The following is a 22,466-nucleotide window of genomic DNA, read 5'->3' as shown; positions in this document are numbered from 1 at the left end:
AAGTTCTCATTCTAGAAAATGAGGAAACAAAATAAGAATTTAGTAATTCTGTCTTCTTCGTGTCCTTAGAATTCCTCACAAGTTACTGCATTCCAGGTTTCAGACTCTCATAAATATTATGAGCTTTTGCCTAGTAGGAAACTCTGTGCTAGAGAATCATGGGATATGGCCTTGAACAAGCACAGCCAGAGAGCAGTGCACGGGTCACCTCTACTCAAGGCATCTACAGACCACTCTTCCTCCTATCATCCTGGGGCAATCTCTTTCTAGCATGAGGAAAGTCCGCCCTTCCTGGATACTCTGCCCCTACCCAAGAAATCTCTGCTCCTTTTTGCTCAAGGACTCCTAAGGAAAAGCCAGAGAGTCCTTCAGATGATGTACCATACCACAGATCTCTTCTGAGGCAATGAAATGTAGAGCCACTTAACTACTTGAATAGAGAAAGGACAATGTAGAAAGAAAAAACATAGGGACAAAAACATATAAGAATTGATATCTCAAAATGTGACCCAGTGAGATTTGGCTATGTTTTCATCTTCCATCATTTGGGGGTGGCCTTTTAAACTCTGAGCTCACCAGCAAGACCCCCTGCAAGTTCACTGGCTCTATTAGTTGTTTACACTTCTTCCTTACTATAATCATTTTACAACACTCTCAATATTTCATTTTATGGATGCCCATCCATTTTTCTTTATCTCCCCTTTTAGAGTCTCTGGTCTTAAGAAAACCCTTCGAAATATTTTGAAATCAGTTTTTTTTTTCCAGAATAAGCCCAATATTGTCTTCATTGATGATTTTATGAGCTCTAAAATGGGGTATAGTCACTTTTTCTCCAGTGTTGGCTTAACTTTCACTGCAACTGTTTCTTCATTGCTGATCAATTATTCCAGAGTTATGGTTCTTCTCATTTTATCCTCTGTATCCTGAAGGAATGAGTCATCAGTAAAACATGCTTTTAAAAAGAAAATATATCAATTGTTTCTTTTAGGGGATTGAGACTTCCAGCAAAAGTCCAGTGGTGCTATTCAGTGCATAAAAATAAACCATCTTAAATATATACCTGAAAATATACAATGGCATAATAAATATGCCAATGTTCTCAAGTTTGCCCATCAAGGAATTCCACATCTCGTGGAAATAGTTCTGCATTTATGTTCTCACCTTGTATAGTTATTGGCTATGAGCAGCCCACAAAAAGTCTGGCCTCGGTATGAACATAGTGCTGGATCCAGTGGGGCAGCAGCTGGAGCCATCAGTCATGCTCCCCGCAGCAGATCTGAGTGACATGCTTTCATGGCCATCAGAACCACATTCATAGATTAAAATTAGAAAATCTATAAGCTTAGCTTTAAAAGATGAAGGAAAAGTGGTTCCTTTAGTTAAATGCTCATTTGTGGTTTTCAGTCCTGGGCAAATAAAAATGGTGGCACAGAAAAGCAGAAGAAGCCTGGGTTTTAGTCATGTGGTTGAGCCCCATCACTAGCTCTGGACAGCCTACCAAACTTCTCGTGATATGAGCAATTTGTTACTAAAGTAGGAATGTCCAGCTGAACGAAATTTTTAAGGATACAGTATTAATGAAGCTGTTCAGATGTCAATGTGATGTGTCGATCCATACTCCATCCTTGTAACACACCTAATAGTAAGACACCAACTACAAAGCATTTAAATTTCTTTGATGCTAGAAGTTCCATTTTAAACCACACTTTCTAATTCAACCACATGCTTCATAAACTATACATCTATCAGTGTAACTCATTATGCTCCTATTCATTACTACATAAATCAATGCAAATGCTGAAAATTTAGGAAATGCAAAGTTTCTACAGGGAAATATTCTTATGTTCTAGAATGGTATCTGCAAATGTCTCCTACAAAAGACCGCTGTAAAAATGTTTTCTATGTCTACGAAGAATATATTTTTAGAAATCTCCTGGGCCGGCCCGGTGGCGCACTGCTACAGTGCACTGCTTGGGAGCGTGGCAGCGCTCCTGCCGAGGGTTCGGATCCCACATACAGACCGGTTCCCGCTCACTGGCTGAGCGAGGTGCGGGCGCGATGCCGAGGGTTGCGATCCCGTTGCCGGACACGAAAAAAGACAAAAAGGAAAAAAAAAAAAAGAAATCTCCTTTCTTGAGGCAGGAAAAAAGTATGGCTTCTGGGAATATTGTGACCTGAATTTCTCCTCTCCATTATTCATGTCTTTTTTTCCTTTTCATTTTTTTCATTTTTTTTAATTCACTGTGAAAATCTTTCCTTCAATTCAATAGCTTTACCTGAAAATAATGTTTCTTGCCACATCATGGTCATGTAGTCAAACTATATTATGCTTCATGTGTCTATACAAACACACACTCACACACACACACACACACACACATACATTAGAGATTAAACCTTTTATTATTCTTGAGAACATTATTGTGGAAGTTTAAATTTCACATGCCAGAACAATTAATAATTCTTGTTTAAAACTTTTGGCTGTGACTATTTAGAAATCCTTCTGGGAACTAACAAATTTTATTGCCTTTGATTTATCCATGGTCTAATTAGCAAATACAGGAATAAAATACACCATTTTAATACTGGTGCTTTTTGTGTTCTTTCTTCCCAATGATTAAAGTGTTTAGATTTTTAAAACCAAATTTGTAATGAAATAATGTGAATTATGATAAACATAGAGTTATTACAGAATGCAAGTTAATAAACACTATATACTACTTTTTCCAGTGTCCATGAGAGATAATGAAAATTAGGTTCTGCACCCTGCAACCTAATTTTCCAGAGTAGCCCAGCCTACCCTTCTATTCTGAAATCACTTTAGTGTTGTTTAGGGCAATTCCCTGGATCTGGATACTAGCCTGTGGAGTACAAGAAGACTCCACATCACCATCTCTTTTCTCTTTCTTCCTGCCCACCAGCCAGTTATATACATTCAATCAAGTACACAGATTCACACAGAAACACTTTCAACAGCATGATCACTATGGGCTTGCCATTTAGATACAAAAGACTAGGGTTCAACTCCTTTCCCTTATCTGTGTCATCGTAACAACGACTTAAACTCTCTATGTCTCATTTTCCTTATCTGTGAGATTGGAGCAATAAATATCTACCTTAAAGCACTGCCATGAAGATCAACAGAGAAAACATATGTGATAGCATTTCATAAACTGAAAAGCACTCTACAATTCTACATTATTATTGTTATTAATTTTAGCTTCTAACTAGATAAGACAAATATTAGCAACCTTCATTAGGATTAAACCAGAAAAAGTCCTGGACCAACTTTGCAAAATGTGGTACAGAACACTAGTTTCAGGAGTTATTAGTAAAAAAATTTAAATTTCTAAAAAGTAAGAAGATCAAAATGAGTTGGGAAACATTGGCTTAACAGCATTAAATCAGTTTATTACAGGACTTTTCAGATCCTTTAATATGCTAATATACCCAGTGACAGTCTGAGGGGAATACCATCTGTGATGTTTCTCCAAATTTTTTAAGCCCCCATCCTCTTTCTTTTTGCAAAATACTATCTCTAGCAAGTACAACTTTATCTTTTGCCTCTTCCCCTTTCATTTCTGTATTCCTACTTCCTGTTGTCTAATTCTTAGAACATCCTCTGTAATTTTTATGTTCAATTTCTGTTAACAGGCAAGGAATAACAAATTTTCCAAAACAATGTTTTATTGGAGCAAAAACCACACAACTAACCCCACCCCCTGTAATATAGTATAGTAAACAAGAACTCAAGGAAACAAAACAGTAACAAGAACGCAAAGCAACAAATATTGTACTGCAGCAACTCTTCCCCCTTCCCAAACTATAGAGCACACTTTCATAAAGGTAATTAATCAACCATCATAATTCGTGTTTATGAAATAATACTAGAATATAAAGTCTTAATCACAAGTCTCTTTACTGTAGATTTTTAAAAACTAATGTCTCAGTTATATATTTTCAAGTTTAGGTGCCTGTAGTTTAGATAATGTGGGACTCAAAAGTCGTTGGTTTTCATGGTAGTATAGAAACAGTGCACATAAGCAGTTTTTTCACTTAGCACGTTTTAGGCCTTAGAAAAGCCTAAGTGGCACTCACTTCCTTACTTGGGGTATGAAAAAGCTCCAGTATACTCTCAAAGTCACAAATATGCTGTCCTGTGTTGTGCACTCATATCCTCCTAAAGCACACACCTTCCTCTCCTTCTATCAAATGTTTTCATGACTCTATGAGTCAGATCATAAGTTCTTGGGCCAAACCCAACTCCTTTGCCCCTCTTTTTTTCCTTTTGTATTATATTCAGTACTTATAATCCTTCCCAAACACCCAGAGGCCACCCAGGTGTAGGATATCTCTGACCATAGTAGTTGCCTTTCTAAACATCACCTACACCTTCCCCGGTGTGACTCCCACACTCCCACACACCTTCATGGCTCATTTTCTCCACTCCATCTAGAGCAGCCAAACACAAGCTCTACCTAATTTATAAATAACTACATTCTGCAAAGACCCATCTGGAGTCAGAAAATAACCTTGGGTTTGATTTGAGTGTGAAAACCACTGTACTCACTTGTTTGTTAAAAGAGTTGTGATGTGTTCATCTTTTCAATTTCTGAAATCTCCCCACCCCCTAAAATGAAGAAAAGAAAATCAGGTGGGAAGGACACCTCATACAGTATTATTTCATTCTCCTTTGCTACCATGCCTTGATGCAAAAGTTAGTAGACTCGTAGAATCTCTCAATTAGAAGGGATCTCAAGGTCAAGATGATTTAAGTACCTAGCCCATAATTACATTGATGTAGTGGATTGAATTATGTCTCCCAAAACTCACACTGAAGCTTGAATTGCGTCCCCCAAGTTTTATATATTAGAAACTTAGTCTAGAGGATGGGAAGTCCTATTATGATAATTGAAAGGTGGAGCCTTGAAGAGGTGATTGGATTGTAGGACCGTGCAGTAGTGAATGGATTAAAAAGGGTGTTCAGGGGCTTGGTTCTGAGGGCTCTAAAAGAAGAGGAGAGTCTATCTCTCTCTCTGCTCTCTCTGCTTCCACCATCTTGCAATGTGAGACCCCTGGGTCACTGTCACCACCACCAGATGGACTTTGAACTTCCCAGCCTTAGAAACTGTAAGCAATAAATTTCATTTTCTTTGTAAATTACCCAGTTCCAAGTATTTTGTTATAAGCAATGGAAATGGACTAATACAACTGACATTTGTACTCGTGAAAAGAGAACAGACTTTGAAGCAGGACAAACTGGGTTGGCTTTGCCACTTCAAAGTCACATGGCCTTAAACAAGTTACTTAACCTCCCTGAGTCTCAATCCTCTCAACTAAGAATGCAAAAAATAGTGTGCAGAGTTATTGTGAAGATATGAGGTAATATATTTAAGATGCTTAACATTGTGCCTACCATCAAATAGGTAAAAGCTGTGATCTTGTTTATTTACTTACTTAATTCCTACATACTTGACAAATGATCACCCAACTGCCTTAGCACCCCCTCAGTGGTAAGAAATTCATTGCTTCCCTAGTTAGTCCATTCCACCTTTGGAAAGTCCTCCAAGAGTTACAAAGTTCATCCTTATTATTGGGATTGCTAATTGTTCAAGGAGGAAGCAGCTGGGTGATAGCAAGGGCTGTATTAATGACTAACAGAGGAGGCTCTGGATTCATATAGACAAGAAGAGAAAATAAAAATTCATGTTCAATCAGGTCAGCATCTGCTCATTAGCCCTCCTACCATGTGCACCCTTCCCACAAGCCCCCTAAGCTTATTCAAAGAAGATTGAAATAATTTGCCTAGTTGCTAGCAAAAGTGTGAAAGTTTGAGGATGGTAAACACTTTGGAACTTCCAATATTTGAACAATGTATATAAACTTGTAATAAATGAAAATTAAAAGTAAATGTAGAATGTCTTAGCTTAAAGTCCTCAGAAGGCAAAGTATGAAACAAAGGCTTCAATATGAATACATTACTGGGGAGCAGGATCCAGGAAGCAGGAGTGATGGCCAGGTGGAACAAATCCAGGAAGGGTGAGACCCAATTCATTAATGAGTTAAGTTAGCCACCACTATGTGGGACTGGTTGCTCAATCCTACAGGATTATATGGGACACTATGAAATCTGTGAGTAGATAGGGGGCAGCATTTAACCATTTTCTCCCAATTCCCACTGGTTAAAAGTTTATCTCACAGTACATTGACACCCCCCACTTGCAGGTTGTACATATGTATTAGCCAGCTGTTTCTGAAACAATGCTGCATAACAAACAGCTCCAACTTCAGTGGCTTACAAAACAAATATTCATTTTTTTCACTCATGGGTCTATGGGTCAGCTAGCTACACTCTGCTTCAGACTGTGAGTGGGTTGGGTTCAAGTCTGCTCTGTATATCTCTCCTTCTTGGAACTTTCTGGTACATGCTCTCCCACAGCGAACAACAGAAACATGAGGCCAAGTCAAACTACACAAACATATTTAAAGCCTCTGCCTGCACCCCATGCACTCATATTCTATTGGCCAGAACAAGTCACACAGCCAAACCCAAAGTCAAAGAAACAGAGATAAAATCTCCATCTATTCTGCTGGGAGGCACTAAAATAAAACCACTTGACAATGAATTTCAATGTATAATTCTGTTACAGGGAAGGAGTAAAAATTGAGAGCTATAATCTAATCTACCAAGCATGTGTGGGCACCAAGTGTGTTTCTGAAGAATCAACACTAAAGTATCAGCACAGAAGCCTCAGAGCAGATGAGAGACACTCAGAGGGTGTCTGAGATATGGAGTACCAGCAATGAAGTTGAAACCATACGAAGCTGCCTCAACACAGGGAGGCAAAAGAGACAGGCAACGTTGAGAAGATTTGAAGTGATACATAAGAGATGTTCAATGCATATAGTCAACTCTGATATCAGTTTTGTAATATGACAAGGGTAATTATTTCATCATCGTATATACAAAGGAAGTGCCAGCTGTACTGGGAGTTCACTCACAGGCCTTCCTTATGTAAGTGGAAGGGAAATAGGCAAAGTAAACCGAAGCAAGGAATCATCATTTCTCCACTCTATCTTAGGAAGTTTGAAAATTGACTTAAGGAGGAGAAGCCCGTGTCACTCTTATGAGAAATGAGTTATTAACCAAGGCTTTGATGTCAGGAGAACACCCGTTGGGAACAATATGCCCGTTGATAGAACAGGCCTCTCTCCCTAACATTTGACCTGGGGTGAGGAATTTGAGAACAATACACTCTAGCTCCATATTATAAACAGATCACTCCTGAGCCCAACCAAAGCACCTCAGTCTTGCCTCAAACATACATCTCTTGTCACTTTGGAATGAAAGGCAGAGGGGCTTCAACCATCTTCAAGTGGTTCTTCTGGGGTGTCAAGTCACTGGTCCTCGTTTTATACCTCTGGGCCTCATAAAATGAAACCCATCTATCTCTCTTCTACCCAGAAGGCTTTCAAGACTGAAAACAAATTCACACTCAAACATAACATCTAAATACCTTTAGATGAAACACATGATGTCTGGGAATATATAAGCAACTAATTGAATTTTTCTCTTTGTTTGAACAGAAATGACTTCAGACTTGTGTACCTTATGAATTGGTTCAACAGGAGGGTGGATTAAAACAATACACATTCCCAGGGCAACCAACAGTAGATTCCTTGATATTTGTGAAGACGTCCAAATTCACAACACCATAATGACATACAATTTTCCTTCTTAAAATATAGCCTTTGCATTGGCTTGTTCAGGAGTACTTCTCCACAAGCCTAAGAGCTATAATAAATACCATGAAACAGTAGGAAAAAAATGTGTGTGTATGTGCTTTTTTTCTGGGAAGAAGTATCATGACTTTTAAAAGACTCCCAAAAAGGTTTGTGCTCCGTGAAAAGGTACAGAAACTTGAATTTCATGGTGGCTCAGATATATGAGGGTACTTCAAAAAGTTCATGGAAAAATAGAATTAAAAGATAATATAAATCTTTCCATGAACATTTTGAAAAACCCTCGTGTAATATGAACAAGCCCACAATGTACCCTATAAAAAATAAAAATAAATAAAATGGAACAGGATTCATAAAGCTTTATTATTCAAATTCATTATTGAATGCCAGAATATTATTACTATATGCCAGTATATGGAAGCTATGCATATATACATGCCATTTGAAAGAAATCTAGAGGTAATACAGGCCACAGAGATGCCGAGTACTAATGAAGGGAGACCCAGCAAACACTGACCTGCGTATTGTCTTTTGAAATCTCTCCCTCCAGGCTTGTAAGGACATAGAGAATGTTAAAGTGATCTTACATAGCAAATTAGTCACCAAATCCTATATCATTTCCACTTTGCCATGCTTCGTTTCATTGCATTGTTGCTGATTTGGGATATAGCTGTATTAAAATTCTTTGAACCCTCCTCCCATCTTGAGGTAGAGTCGAATTCTCCTGCACTTGAATATGGGCTGGTCTTAGTGACTCACTTCTAACTTCTAAGGCAAGCAGCTTCTGTCTTGCTCTTTCAAGAGACCCTTGCCTTTGAAACCCCAGCTGCCAAAATATGAGGAAGCCCGGGCTGTATGGAGAGGTTCTGTACAGGCCACCAGCTTCTGGCTAACAGATGCTTCTGAAATCCTGGCTGGCAGCTAGTCTTAGCTGCTAAACTGTATGAAGAAGTTCTCAAGATGGCTCTAGAGACCCCAAATGAGGATCACCAAGCTGAGCCCAGTCAACTCGCAAACAGTAAGAGATAATATAGTGGTGGTATTGGTGGTGGTGGTGGTGGTGTTATGTGCCATTAAATGTATGATGGAATGGGAGCATGGATGCAGAGGGAATAGAAAGCATTTACACCTTTGGGCACTATTTGTTGGTGCACACAACAACCCCACAGAGCCAATTGATCCCTCTTTTGAGCAGAGGAGCATGTAGGGATAGATCAACAGCTCTATCCACATATAAAAGGGATATAGTGCAAGCTCTGATGATTTGTTTTTGCACCTCTATGCATTTTTCACCAAGAGAAGAATAGAAGATCGTGCTTTGCAGAAAACAAATCCCCCATAGTCTCTTTCTTTGCATCCAGTGGACACTGCAGCAGGCAGGTCGGGAGTAGCTGGTCAAAGTGATCTTCTCCTGAGCTCTAAGAAGAATGGTGTTCAGTGTGCTCTGTACACATGTGTATGTGTGAAAGGAAGAGCAAGCATCTTCAGGCCAAGGTTCACTCTCCAACCCACCCCACCCCAGATCCCCCTGGACAACCCTCCACCCGCCCACCTTCCCCAGCACTGCCACCCACCTCATTCCTCAAAGATCTTTCATTATCATCATCATTATTTTCTCTTATTCCCTCAACTCTTATTTCTCCTTTTCTACTGGATCCCTCCTTCCTAAATAAGTAAACAACTTAAATCTTTGCCTTCTAACAACAATAACAAAACTCCTTTACCTTATCATTTTCCTCTTGCTCTCTAATCAAGAGACATTTGAGATCCGGCCATGGCCCAATTACTATGGAAATACCGTCAAGGAGCTCCCAGATCAATAGAGAATAGAAAATGTTCACGTGCCAAGAAGCTTCTCTTCGGGCCGGCCCGGTGGTGCACTGCTACAGTGCGCCGCTTGGGAGCGCGGCGGCACTCCCGCCGAGGGTTCGGATCCCACATACAGACCGGTTCCCGCTCACTGGCTGAGCGAGGTGCGGGCGAACCACCGAGAGTTGCGATCCCGTTGCCAGTCCTGGTCCAGTACGGGCGCAACACTGAGGGCTGCAATCCGTGGCCGGTCACGAAAAAAAGACAAAAAGGAAAAAAAAGAAGCTTCTCTTCGTATGGAGACTTCTTGCCATCAGTTCTACTCTCTTGGCCCCCTGTTCCTCACCTTCTGATCATAACAGTCCCTGCTGGGACCTCCTTTCCAGGCCCACCATCCCACTTCAACTAGCCTTGCCAAGGTCTCTAGTTGCTAAATCAAAGAACTGATTTCATCCCTCATCTTACTTACCTAGTGGACACTGTTAACCACACCCTCAGACTTAGACTTTTTCCCCTTTAGAGTAAATGTGATCCTTTCTGTTCTCTTCATTGAAGCAATGGATTTTATAAAAATGACCTATAGCCAGGAGTTTGGGGGCAGGGAGAGATGAATACATGGAATACAGAAAATTTTTAGGGCAGTGAGACTATTCTGTGTGGTGCTGTAATGGTGGATACATGTCATTATACATTCATCAAAATCCTTGGATTGAACCTTAATGTGCACTATGGACTCTGGTTGATAATGATGTGTCAGTGATGGTTCATCTATTGTAATAAACGACCCACTCTGGTGCAGGATGTTGATGGTGGGGGAAGCTGTGGGAGGTGGGGGGGAATATATGGGAACTCCATACTTTCCACTCAATTCTGCGGTGATCCTAAAACTGCTCTAAAGTTACGTCTATTAATTTTCATTTAAAAAGATCAAATATCAGCAATTTCATTAGTTTGACTTAACAGGTCTTCTACTCCCCGCCTCTCCAGCAGCTCCTTCTAGGTCTCCTTAGATTTAATCCCCTCAGTCCTTTTCTCAGCTGCCAGTGTTATCCAGGGTCTTGCTTTCTTCTTACTCTGAACACTCCCCACAGGTAAAAGGCTTCTGTCCTTAGGATCTTGCATTTCAGTCCCCAGAAAATGCTTTTCCACATCTCTGGTCCTATGACCTGAAAATAATGGGTGCCAGCCTCAAAATGCCTTGAAGGTTTTAGGTTGTGCCTCTACCAATTTCAGACATAGACACTGCTTCCAAGTTTGGGAATGATTGAATGGCAGAAAGTTTTTAGCAAGGGAAAGAAAAATTAATTAATCTTTTAACTTCTTCCTCTAAGAGAGCATAAATGCAATAGATTCTTGTACAGCAAATTATTACTTCCCACTACTGCCAAACATCCTTTTTCTTGCTTCTCTTTGAGTTCCAATTGGTGGCTCCAGAGGTGCTCACAAATTAGCACAGTATTTGCAATAGTTCCACATGATATTTTGGAACATTTTGCAATATTAAATAATTTAAATGACTCCAAAATTTGTATATAGATAAGCCTAGACACAACATGCATGAAAATTAATGCTCATTCTTTACTATTGTGGACTAAAATCCCTGGAAAACAGACTCCGAGCCTCTGAAATCTATTAGAGGTTTTATAGGGAAAAAATCACTCAGGTGGGAGGGACAGTAACTGAAGTAGGATTAAGCAGAGGAAGAAATTGAACTGTGATGCAGTTGCAGTTAAAACAGAAGTCTCGGTCAGTACTACTAGAAGCTCTGAAGCAGGGATTCAGAGTCGTCCCAAAGGAGGCATGTCCAAATTGACCATCAGACAAAGTCATTGGACAAAGCCTATTCCCAGGGAGAAGTCATAATCTTAAGTGAGGCCACTCCCTTCAGCAGAGGACAATCCCTGGAAAGGGACTCACCCGTGAGCCATCAAAAGCAAACACTCTAACAGTTGCAGCCACTTGGTCCTGCAGGGGATCTGGAGGGCACGTCTCACTGTCCATCACATTTACATGGGCAACTAAATGGACATTAAATGGTAGCATTGCAAATAGTTTAATCCTATGTTAATGATTTTTTTAATTAGCAGAAGAAAGCGTATGACAAGGATGTGGAGAAAAGGGAACTCTAACACATTGTTGGTAGAAATGTAAATTAATACAGCGAATATGGAAAACAGCATGGAGGTTCTTCAAAAGTAGAACTACCTATGACCCAGCAATTCCACTGCTGGATATATACCCAAAGGAAATAAAATCAATATACCAAAGAGACAACTGCACTCCCACGTTCATTGTAACACTGTTCACAATAGCCAAGCAATTAAATCAACCTAAATGCCCATCAGTGGATGAGTGGATTGAAAAACTATGGTATGTATACATAATGGAATACTAGTCAGCTATAAAAAAAAAAAAAAAACGAAATCCTATTATTTGAAGCAACATGGATGGAACTGCAATCCATGTTAGGTGAAGTAAGCCAGGCACAGAAAGACAAACACCACATGAGCTCACTCATATACGGAATCTAAAAAAAAAAAAGTGGTTCTCATAGACATAGAGAGTAATGTAATGGTTAGCAGAGTCAAGGAAGGGAGACGGAGTGGGGAATGTATTAACAGGTAGATAGGAAGAATAACTTCTGGTGTTCTAGGCTGACTAGAGCTGATAATAATACACTGCCTATTTCTAAATAGCTAGAAAAGAGAATCTTGACTGTAATCACCACAAAGAAAAGATAGATGTTTAGGTGACGGATATGCTATCTTCCCTAAGTGATTCGTTGTACAATATATGCAGGTATTGACATAACAGACAAATATGTACAATTAAATTTTAAAATAAAAAAAGGTCATACTACGCTGAGCAAGCATTGAAACTCATGCATTTGTGGGATGGAATGATTAGTTTAAACCTAATAAATATGCAAAATGAGAGCACCACTTAAAAAAAAGAAAAGAAAAGAAAAGGGAGCACCACTTAAAAAAAAGAAAAGAAAAGCCTATGAAAATGGCACTAACATGGTTGGAAAAAAAAGATGTATATGAGTCAGAATTTTGGCCAAAAATACAGAAGCCACATATGACTCATTTGTATTTGGTACTAGGAAACATGACTTCAAATACACTGATAGTGATAGCATCTTTTGGGAAAATTCAAAGATTATGCACAATATTTTATAGATCTGCCAAAAGACAGAAATCTTGATGAAATTCATCAAATTTGACCTCATACCTACTTTTGAATACATGATGGTGTTATGGACTACATGTTTATATCTCTTCCAAAATTCATATGTTGAAACCCTAACCCCCAATAGGATGGTATTAGAAGGTGGTACCTTTGGGAGATAATTAAGTCATAAAGCTGGGCCTTCATGATGGGCTTTGTGCCCTTAGAAGAAGAAACTCAAGAGAGCTTGATTTCTCTCTCTCTTCTCTCCGTTATGTAAGAACACAGCAAGAAGATGACCATCTGCAAACTAGGAAGTGGGCCTTCACCTGACTCTGGATGTTGGACTTTTCAGCCTCCATAACTATGCAAAATAAATCTCTGTTGTTTAAGCCACCCAGTATGTGGCAATTTGGAATGGCAGCCTGAACTGACTAAGACAGATGGGAACACTAACTACATACTATTAAAGCAATTATATTTAACTTAGACAATGCTAGGGTTTGAATGTGTCCCTCAAAGTTCATGTGTTGAAAACTTAATCAACAGTGTTGAGAGGTGTGACCTTTAAGAGGTAATTAAGTCATATGGGCTCAGCCTTCATGAATGTATTAATGCCATTATCACAGGAGTAGGTTTGTTATCTCAAAAGTGGGTTTGTTATGAAAGTGAGTTTGGCCCTCTCTTGTCATCTCTGTCACCATGTGATGCCTTCTGCCATGCTATGACACAGCAAGAAGGCCCTCAACAGATGTGGCTTCTCGATCTGGGACTTCCCAGCCTGCAGAATCATGAGCCAGATAAATTTCTGTTCATTACAAATTACCCAGTCTGCAGAATTCTGTTATGACAACTCAAAAAGGACTAAGAAGGACAAGATGTAGAATACTTTAGAAGAGGTAAGTGAAACAACAGAAGATCCTCAAAGAGAAAATGGTGGTCTTTATCAGAAAATGAAATTACTTCTTTATTAGTTGTAGATACAGTTATTTGTTATGAATTGGTACATGCTATTTATTGCAAAAAGAAACAGATCTAAATGTGGACATTTTCTTTTTAAAAGAAAATTAAAGTATTTTTTATTATAAAGTAAGTGAGTTTCTGTATACAAGGAAACTATGTATGAAAAAATGCAACTAAAGTGGCATTTCTACAAAACAAAAGGAAATTAGAACAGAAAACAAAACCATATGCATAGATATGAAGGAGGGTACCTACAAATAATCCTGAAACTAATTTCTCTAGAGACTGTTTTCTGGCTGAGATGAAAGCACAATCTCAATTGGCACTAAGAACTACAATGAACAAAGACAAGTTGTCTAATTTAACATTAGTCAATAATACATAATTATGTGAAAAGTCTTGTTTAGAACACATTATTTACATTGAAATAAAGGCAAGAAAAATAAGCTTTATGACATAAGTACTTAAAATTTTTTTTAACTTTTTGCAAAGGTGTAACAATACAGAAAAGTACAAAAATCATAAGGATACAGCTCAGCGAATTTTCACACACTCAACAGTAACCAGCACCCAGTTCTAGAAACAGAATATTACATCTGTCTAAATTTTATCGTTCATTCAATTATTTCAGCTCATTAACAGAAAACCCAGATGTGTGATAATAACTAAATTCAGTTATCATTGATATTTTGCCAACTTTAAGTCTTACTTTACACACATTTTTCTATTTTGTCATTGTGAAGGTATATTTGTCAAGGTAGGGGAATAGAACATATTTATTAATGCTTTGTTGTCTTGGTTGATGATGTTTATATTTTTAATGGGTCTCCATTGATTGTACTTTATCCTAAGCTCCACAATTAGGGCTAGACCTGCCTAAGACTTCCACTTCAAAATGTTCTCTGTCCACGGCCTCCTTAACTCCTATGTACCCAGCAAGTCAAAGTGTATAGAAGCTTTGCCTGCTCATGTTTCCTACCCACCCCCAGTCTCAATTTGGTTCATGCTGTTATTCTGTCACATAAGTCTGTATTTTTTTTTCAATTTTATCTATATTTATTTTTGTGGGGTACAGTGTGTTGTTTCAATACATGCATATACTGCACAATGATTTACTTAGGGTACTAGCATAGTTTTGTAACCGTTAGTCCACCCCTTCTGCACCCTCACCCCTCCCAGCCTCTGGTAACCCTGGTAACCATTATTCTACTGTCTACTTCTATGAGAACCACTTTTTTTTAGATTCCACATGTAAGTGAGACCATGGAGCATTTGTCCTTCTGTGCCTGACTTACTCCACTTAACATGATGATTTCTAATCCCATCCATGTTGCGGCAAATGATATCATTTCTTTTTATAGCTTAATAACATTCCATTCTATATATATACCACAGTATTTTATCCATTCATCCACCGATGGGCATTTAGGTTGATTCCCTCTCTTGGCTATTGTGAATAGCTTTGCAATGAACACCCAAGTGCAAATGTCTTTTCAATACATTGACTTCATTACTTTTGGGTATGGACCCAATGGTGGGATAGCTAGGTAGTAAGGTAGATCTATTTTTAGTTCTCTGTTGAACCTCTGCACAGTTTTCCACAATAGCTGCACTAATTTACACTCCCACCAACAATGTAAGAGGGTTCCCTTTTCTCCACATCCTTGTCAGCATTTGTTATTTTCTGTCTTGTTGATAATAGCCATCCTAACTGAGGTGAGATGATATCTCACTGTGGTTTTAATTTGCATTTTCCTGATAATTAGTGATTTTGAGCATTTTTTCATGTGCTTGTTGCCCATTTCTATGTCTTCTTTTGAGAAATGTCTATTCAGATCCTTTGCCCATTTTTTAATTGGGTTATTTCTTTTTTTTTTTTGCTGTTGAGTTGAGGTCCTTATATATCCTGGATATTAGCCCCTTGTCTGATGTGTAGTTTGCAAACATTTTCTTCCATTCCGTAGGTTGTCTCTTCTTCACTTTATTGATAGTGTCCCTTGCTGTGCAGAAGCTTTTTAGTTTGATGTAGTCCCATTTACATATTTTTGCTTTAGTTGCCTATGGCTTTGTGGCCTCATTAAATAAAGTGCTGCCCATGCCCATTTCATATAGCACTTCCCCTATGTTTTCTTCTAGTAGTTTCATAGTTTTAGGTCTTAAATTTAGGTCTTTGACCCATTTTGAATTGATTTTTGTGCTTGATGAGAGATGGGATCAAGTTTCCACCTTCCACATATGGATATCCAGTTTCTCCAGCAGTATTTATTGGAGAGGCTGTCCTTCACCACTGTATATTTTTGGTACCTTTGTCAAAAATCGGTTGGCTATCAATGCATGTGTTGATTTCCAGGCTTTCTATTCTGTTCCATTGGTTAATTTCTCTATTTTGGGGCCAGTACCATGCTGTTTTAGTTGCTATAGCTTTATAGCATATTTTGAAATGAGGAAGTGTGATTCTGCCAACTTTTTTGTTATTGTTCGAGATTGCTTTACTTATACAGCGTCTTTTGTGATTCCACACAAATACTAAGATTGTTTTTTCTATTTCTGTGAAGGATGACATTGGTATTTTGATAGGGATTTCATTGAATGTAATATGGACATTTTGATGATATCTTTCCATTTACTTGTGTCCTCTTCAGTTTTTTCCACCAGTGTTTTACAGTTTCCATTGTAGAGGTCTTTCACCTCCTTGCTTAAATTTGCTCCTAGGAATTTCATTTTTTTGGTAGCTACTGTGAATGGGATTACTTTCTTGATTTCTTCTTTGGCTATTTCATTATTGGCATAGAGGAATGCTGTTGATTTTTGTGTGTTGATTTTGCATCCTGCCACTATACTGAATTCCTTCATTAGTTCTAGTAAATTTTTGGTGGAATCTTTAGGGTTTTCTATGTATATGATCATGTCACTTGGAATGGGGACAGTCTGACTTCCTCCTTTCTGATTTGGATGCCCTTCGTTATTTTCTCTTACCTTATTGTACAACCTAGAACTTTCAGTACTATGTTACTAAGAATGGGGAAAGTGGGCATCCTTGTCTTGTTCTAGATTTAGAGAAAAAGCCTCTGATTTTTGTCCATTCAGTATGATATTAGCTGTGGGTTTGCTGTATATAGCCTTTATTTTGTTGAGGTATGTCCCTTCTATACCTAGCTTGTTAAGTGTTTTTATCATAAAAGGGTGTTGGATTTTATCAAATGCTTTTTCTGCATCTACTGAAATTACAAATTTTTTCCCTCATTCCGTTGCTATGATGTGTCACATTTATTGATTTGCATATGTTGAGCCATCCTTGCTTCCCTGGAATGAATCCCATTTGATCATGGTGAATGATCTCTTTAATGTGTTGTTGGATTCTGTTTGCTAGGATTTTGTTGAGGATCTTTGCATCTGTGTTCATTAGGTAGTTTTCTTTTTTTGTTGTATCTTTTTCCAGTTTTAACATCAGGTTAATGTTGGCATCATAGAATGAGTTTGGAAGTAATCCTCTTCAATTTTTTGGAAGAGTTTGAGAAGAATTGGTATTAGTTCTTTAAATGTTTAGTAGAATTCAGCAGTAAAGTCATTTGGCCCTGGGGTTTTCTTTGTTGCGAGACTTTTTATTACTGCTTCAAACTCATTACTTATTATTGGTCTATTTAGGCTTTCTAGTTCTTCATGATTCAGCCTTGTAAGTTACATGTGTCCAGGAATTTATCCATTTCTTCTAGGTTTTCCAATTTGTTCACATATATTTGTTCATAGTAGTCTCTCATGATCCTTTATATTTCTGTGGTATAAGTTGTAATGTCTCCTTTTTCATTTCTGATTTTATTTATTTGAATATTCTCTCTTTTTCGTTCATTAAAGTTTTATTGATCTTGTTTATCTTTTTGAAAAACCAACTCTTCATTTCATCAATCTTTTGTATCATTTTTTAGTTTTTAATTCATTTATTCCTGCTCTGGTCTTTGTTATTTCTCTCCTTCTACTGATTTGAGGTTTGGTTTGTTCTTGTTTTTCTAGTTCCTTGAGTTGTAATATTACATTGTTTATTTGAAGTCTTTCTTCTTCATAGATGTAGGCATTTATTGCTATAAACTTCCCTCATAGAACTGCTTTTGATGCATCCCATAGGTTCTGATATGTTGTGTTATCATTTTCATTTGTCTCCAGGAATTTTTTAATTTCTTTTTTGGTTTCTTCTTTGACCCATTCATTGTTTAGGAGCATGTTGTTTACTTTCCATGCATTTGTATAGTTTCTAGTGTCTCTTTTGTTATTGGTTTCTAGTTTTATTCCATTGTGGTCAGACAAGGTAGTAGATATGATTGCATTTTTTTTTAATTTGTTGAGTCTTGTTTTGTGGCATAACATATGGTCTATTCTAGAGAATGTTCCATATGCTGCTGGGAAGAATGCATATTCCACAGCTGTTGGATGAAATGTTCTGTAAATGTCCATTAGGTCAAATCAGCCAAGAGTAGAGATTAATTCTTGTGTTTCCTGGTTAATATTCTGTCTGGATGATCTGTCCTTTGCTGAAAGTGGGGTGTTAGGTCTCCCAACTAATACTGTGTTGGAGTCTATTTCTCCCCTTGGGCCTAACAGTAAATGCTTTATATAACTGGTTGCTCCAGAGTTGGGTGCATATATATTTAGAATTGTTAGGTGCATGTGGGGAAAAAAAAAAAGGAATTGTTCCATCCTCTTGTTGAATTGACCCCTTTATCATTATATAATGACATTCCTTATCTTCTTTTACTTTCCTTGGCTTGAAGTCTATTTTATCTGATATAAGTATGGCTACTCCTGATCTTTTTTATTTTCCATTCACATGAAATATCTTTTTCCATCCCTTCACTTTCAGTCAGTGTGTTTCTTTATAGGTGAAGTGAGTTTCTTGTAGGCAGCATGTTATTGGTTCTTGTTTTATAATCCATTGGGCCGCTCTGTGTCTTTCAATTGGGGTATTTAATTCATTTACATTTAGGGTTATTATTGATATATAAGGACTTATTATTGTCATTTTGTTACTTTCTAATGGTTTGTTAATTTTTTTTTCTTTTTTCTGATCTTACTGTCTTCTTTTGTGATTGATGGGCTTTCTCTAACAGTATATTTTGAATTCTCACTATTTAGTTTTAGTATGTCTTTTATAAGTTTTTGTGTTATGGTTACCATGAGGCTTACAAAAAACATGTTATAGTTATAACAGATTATTTTAGACTAATAACTTAACTTTGATATCTAAGAAAAAAGAAAGAACCAAAGCCAATTCCCCCCACTTTTTGACATTTTCTTGTTTCAAACTACATCTTTTAATATGGCTTATCTCTTGTATGGTTGTTGTATTTGTCGCTCTGTTGTTAGGTTTGTCCTTTAGTCTTTGTACTAAGGACATAAGCAGTTTATCCACCACCCTTGAGACATTGGAGTATTATGTGGTTAACTTACTTTACTAACGAGTTATGTACCTTCAAATGTTTTCTTGCTGCTCCTAAGCATTGTCTTTTGTCCTATTGAAGAACTCCCTTAAGCATTTCTTATAAGACAGGTCTAGTGTTGGTGAATTCCCTTAGCTTTTTTCCTCTGGGAAAGACTTTATTTCTCTTTCACATTTAAAGGTTAGTTTTGCTGGGTACAGAATTCTTGGCTGACAGTCTTTTTCTTCAGCACTCTGTTTTTGTTTTTGTTTTTGTTTTTCCCTTTTTTTGTCTTTTTTTCGTGACCGGTAAATGGGATCGCAACCCTCGGTGTCGCGCTCGCACCATGCTCAGCCAGCGAGCGGACCGGTCTCCATATGGGATCCAAACCCTCGGCGGGAGCGCCGCCGCACTCTCAAGCACCGCACTCAGCCGAGTGCACCACCGGGCCGGCCCTTCTTCAGCACTCTGAATATACCATCCCATTCTGGCCTGTAGGGTTTCTACTGAGAAATCTGTTGACAAACATATGGGACTATGTTGAATGTTATGTGTTTCTTTTCTCTTGCTGTTTTAAGTATTATATCTTTGTCTTTGGTTTTTGATAATTTGATTTTGATGTGCCTTGGGATGTTCCTCCCTGGATTGAATTTGATCGGTGACCTCTGAGCTTCCTGTACATGGATGCTGTCATCTTTCTCCACATTTGGGAAATTTCCAGCCATTATTTTCTTGAATATTCTTTCTACATCTCTTCCACTTTCTTCTCCTTTGGGTATGCCAATTATGCAGAGGTTATTTTGCTTAAGGGAGTCCCATATTTGCTGTTTCTGTTTCATTTGTTCTTATTCTTTTTTCTTTCTGCTCCACTGATTTGATCATTTCATATGCTTTATCTTCAAGCTCACTGATTCTTTCCTCTGTTTGATTAAGTCTGCATTTGGAGCTTTCTATTGAGTATTTCAGTTCAGATAATGTATTCTTTATTTCTACAATTTCTGGTTCATTTGTTTTTCTTAATTGATTCCATTACTTGATCAAGTTTCTCTTTCTGCTCCTGGATTGTTTTCCAGACATCTTTTAATTTTCTATATGTATTTTCTTGTGACTCCCTGAACATCCTTAAGAGGGTTATTCTGAATTCTCTGTCAGACATTTCATGAATCTGCTGATCATCTGGGTCCACTGCTGGTGCTTGGTTTGTTTCCTTTGTTGGTGTCATATTTTTCTGTTCTTTCTTGATCTTTGGGTCTTTATGTTGATGCCTGAGCACCTGAGGAGACTTCTGCCTCTTCTAGATTTTGTGGGTGTTTTTTGGTGGTGTTAGACTTTTTTTGGTTAATATCAGAGCTTCATCTCTGATCTTTGGGGTTTGTTTGGTTTTTTTCAGTTCTGTGTTGGATTATTAGCTACCACAACTACTTAAACTCCTCACTGGAATTAGTTTGTTGTCCTTTGGTTAATTCATTAATCCAAAAATTGGGAGAACTTCCTGTGGGACCAGCACTTGAGCCCTGTGATTGAGCTAAATTGCTGCTTTGCTGCTGATTCTCTAAGGAATGCTTTTAGTACAGCTCAGATTTTAATTGTTGGCTTTTTAATCACTTCCAGGTCTTATGAGGTCCGATACCTCTGGGCTGTGTGGTAATTCTGGCTTGGGACTAAGTCTTTTCCAGCAAACTGCCCCCTACAGTTCTATCTCCCTGACCAGTCTCCATTGAGTGGGTCTGTGCCAAGGGGAAGGAAGATCAGCTGTGCACACTGTTCACCAACGTTCCACTAGCAGGCCAGCCTACCCCCACATTCCAATTGCTTCCCATGGGGCAGGCTGTGCTCTGGTCCCTGGTGATGACTCACTGGCCCCTGGGTGACTCCTTTCTTGGGTCAGCCATGACTCTTGCTATGTGGATCCACAGGAACCCTGTCAGTGGTTTCACTAGCCTGGGGGCTCGTATGGTGCTTTCAGAGGCCTTCTACTTCCTTGCAGACTCCAAGCAACTTCACACAAAGTGGCAGCTCTTATTGGCTACTGCTCCGTGTGCTACAAATTCTTCCTGCCCCTCCCTGGAGCTGGTTCTGAAGTAGCCTTGGCTCAAAACACTTGGAGTGGTCCCTTCTTTCTTCCACCATGGCTTCTCCTGCCTTCATGAACTCTGAAGTTCTCTCCTCTTCCCCTGAGGTCCAGTGGTCCCAGGTTGCTTTTCAGTAGTTTTAAATTGATTACTTGTGGGACAGACTGATGCTGGGAACTGTCTAATCTGCCATCTTCATGACATCTCCTAGGCCTGTATTTTTATAGCACCTACCACAATATGTATTTACATATGTATTTGTGAGTTTATGTGTTAATGTCTTTCTCCCCTACCAGCATAAAAGTTCTAATAGGTGAGGAGATTTATCTGTTCTCTCACCATTTTATACCCCACATATAACTCATAGAAGGCATTCAATAAATGTTTATGAAATGAATGAATGAGAAAATTAATAAACTATAGATTGATGGCTGACTCACAAATCTGTGTCCCCAGCCTCTGCTCACTCCTGAGTCCCACAACTCTGTGTCCAGCTGCCTCATAAGGTATCTTTAGCTGTATTCCCACAAGCATGTCGAATTCAACATGGTCAAAGCAAAATTCATCATCTTTTCTCCTCACTAAAATCACTTTCTCCTTCTGCATCTCTATCTCATAGAGTATAAGTATCACCTGCCATAGCATTAATCAGCACCCAAAGAGTGACCTTCTCCTTCCCTCTAACTTCTAGTCAGCCTTTCTATCAACTAGGTACCCCCCACTAACCCATCCCTCCAACCCACATTATTGCATAACTTACTACAACACCTGCCAAACCACGCTTCACATGCTAACAAAATAATCTTTCTAAAATGCAAATCTAATCAGGCCCGTTTTGTGCTTAAAATCCTTCCAAAAAATTGTAGGGATGGGAATTAGTAGAAGAAAGCTAAATTCTTCATCTTTTGTAGGGAAGAGTCCATAAATACCGTTAAGGTTGACAGATCAAGAAATAGGGATATAAACATATTGAAGGTTATGGAGGTTAATAAAAACTGTTAAAAAAAAAAGTAGCTTCAGAAAAATAGAACTGTAGGGGAGGAGACGAGGAAGAGGAAAATGTTTAGTTTTCGTTTGTAGCTTTCTGTAATATATGATTATTGGTTATACATTATAAATAACAATTGTAAATTCAGATTTTTAAAAATATATCTTTTATTAGCTTTCCAGTACCCTTGGGTAAACTCCAAATTCCTTGGCTTAAAGAGTTCATCTTAACATGATGTCAGTTCATATAGTTAGTCTCATCTCCTACACTCTATCACACTTAACATGCTCTCTAGCCACCCTGAATTCACAT

This window comes from Galeopterus variegatus, unplaced genomic scaffold, assembly GCF_000696425.1.
Source record: "Galeopterus variegatus unplaced genomic scaffold, G_variegatus-3.0.2 Scaffold5982, whole genome shotgun sequence".
Taxonomy (NCBI): domain Eukaryota; kingdom Metazoa; phylum Chordata; class Mammalia; order Dermoptera; family Cynocephalidae; genus Galeopterus; species Galeopterus variegatus.
Note: the sequence above shows the minus strand (reverse complement) of the source record.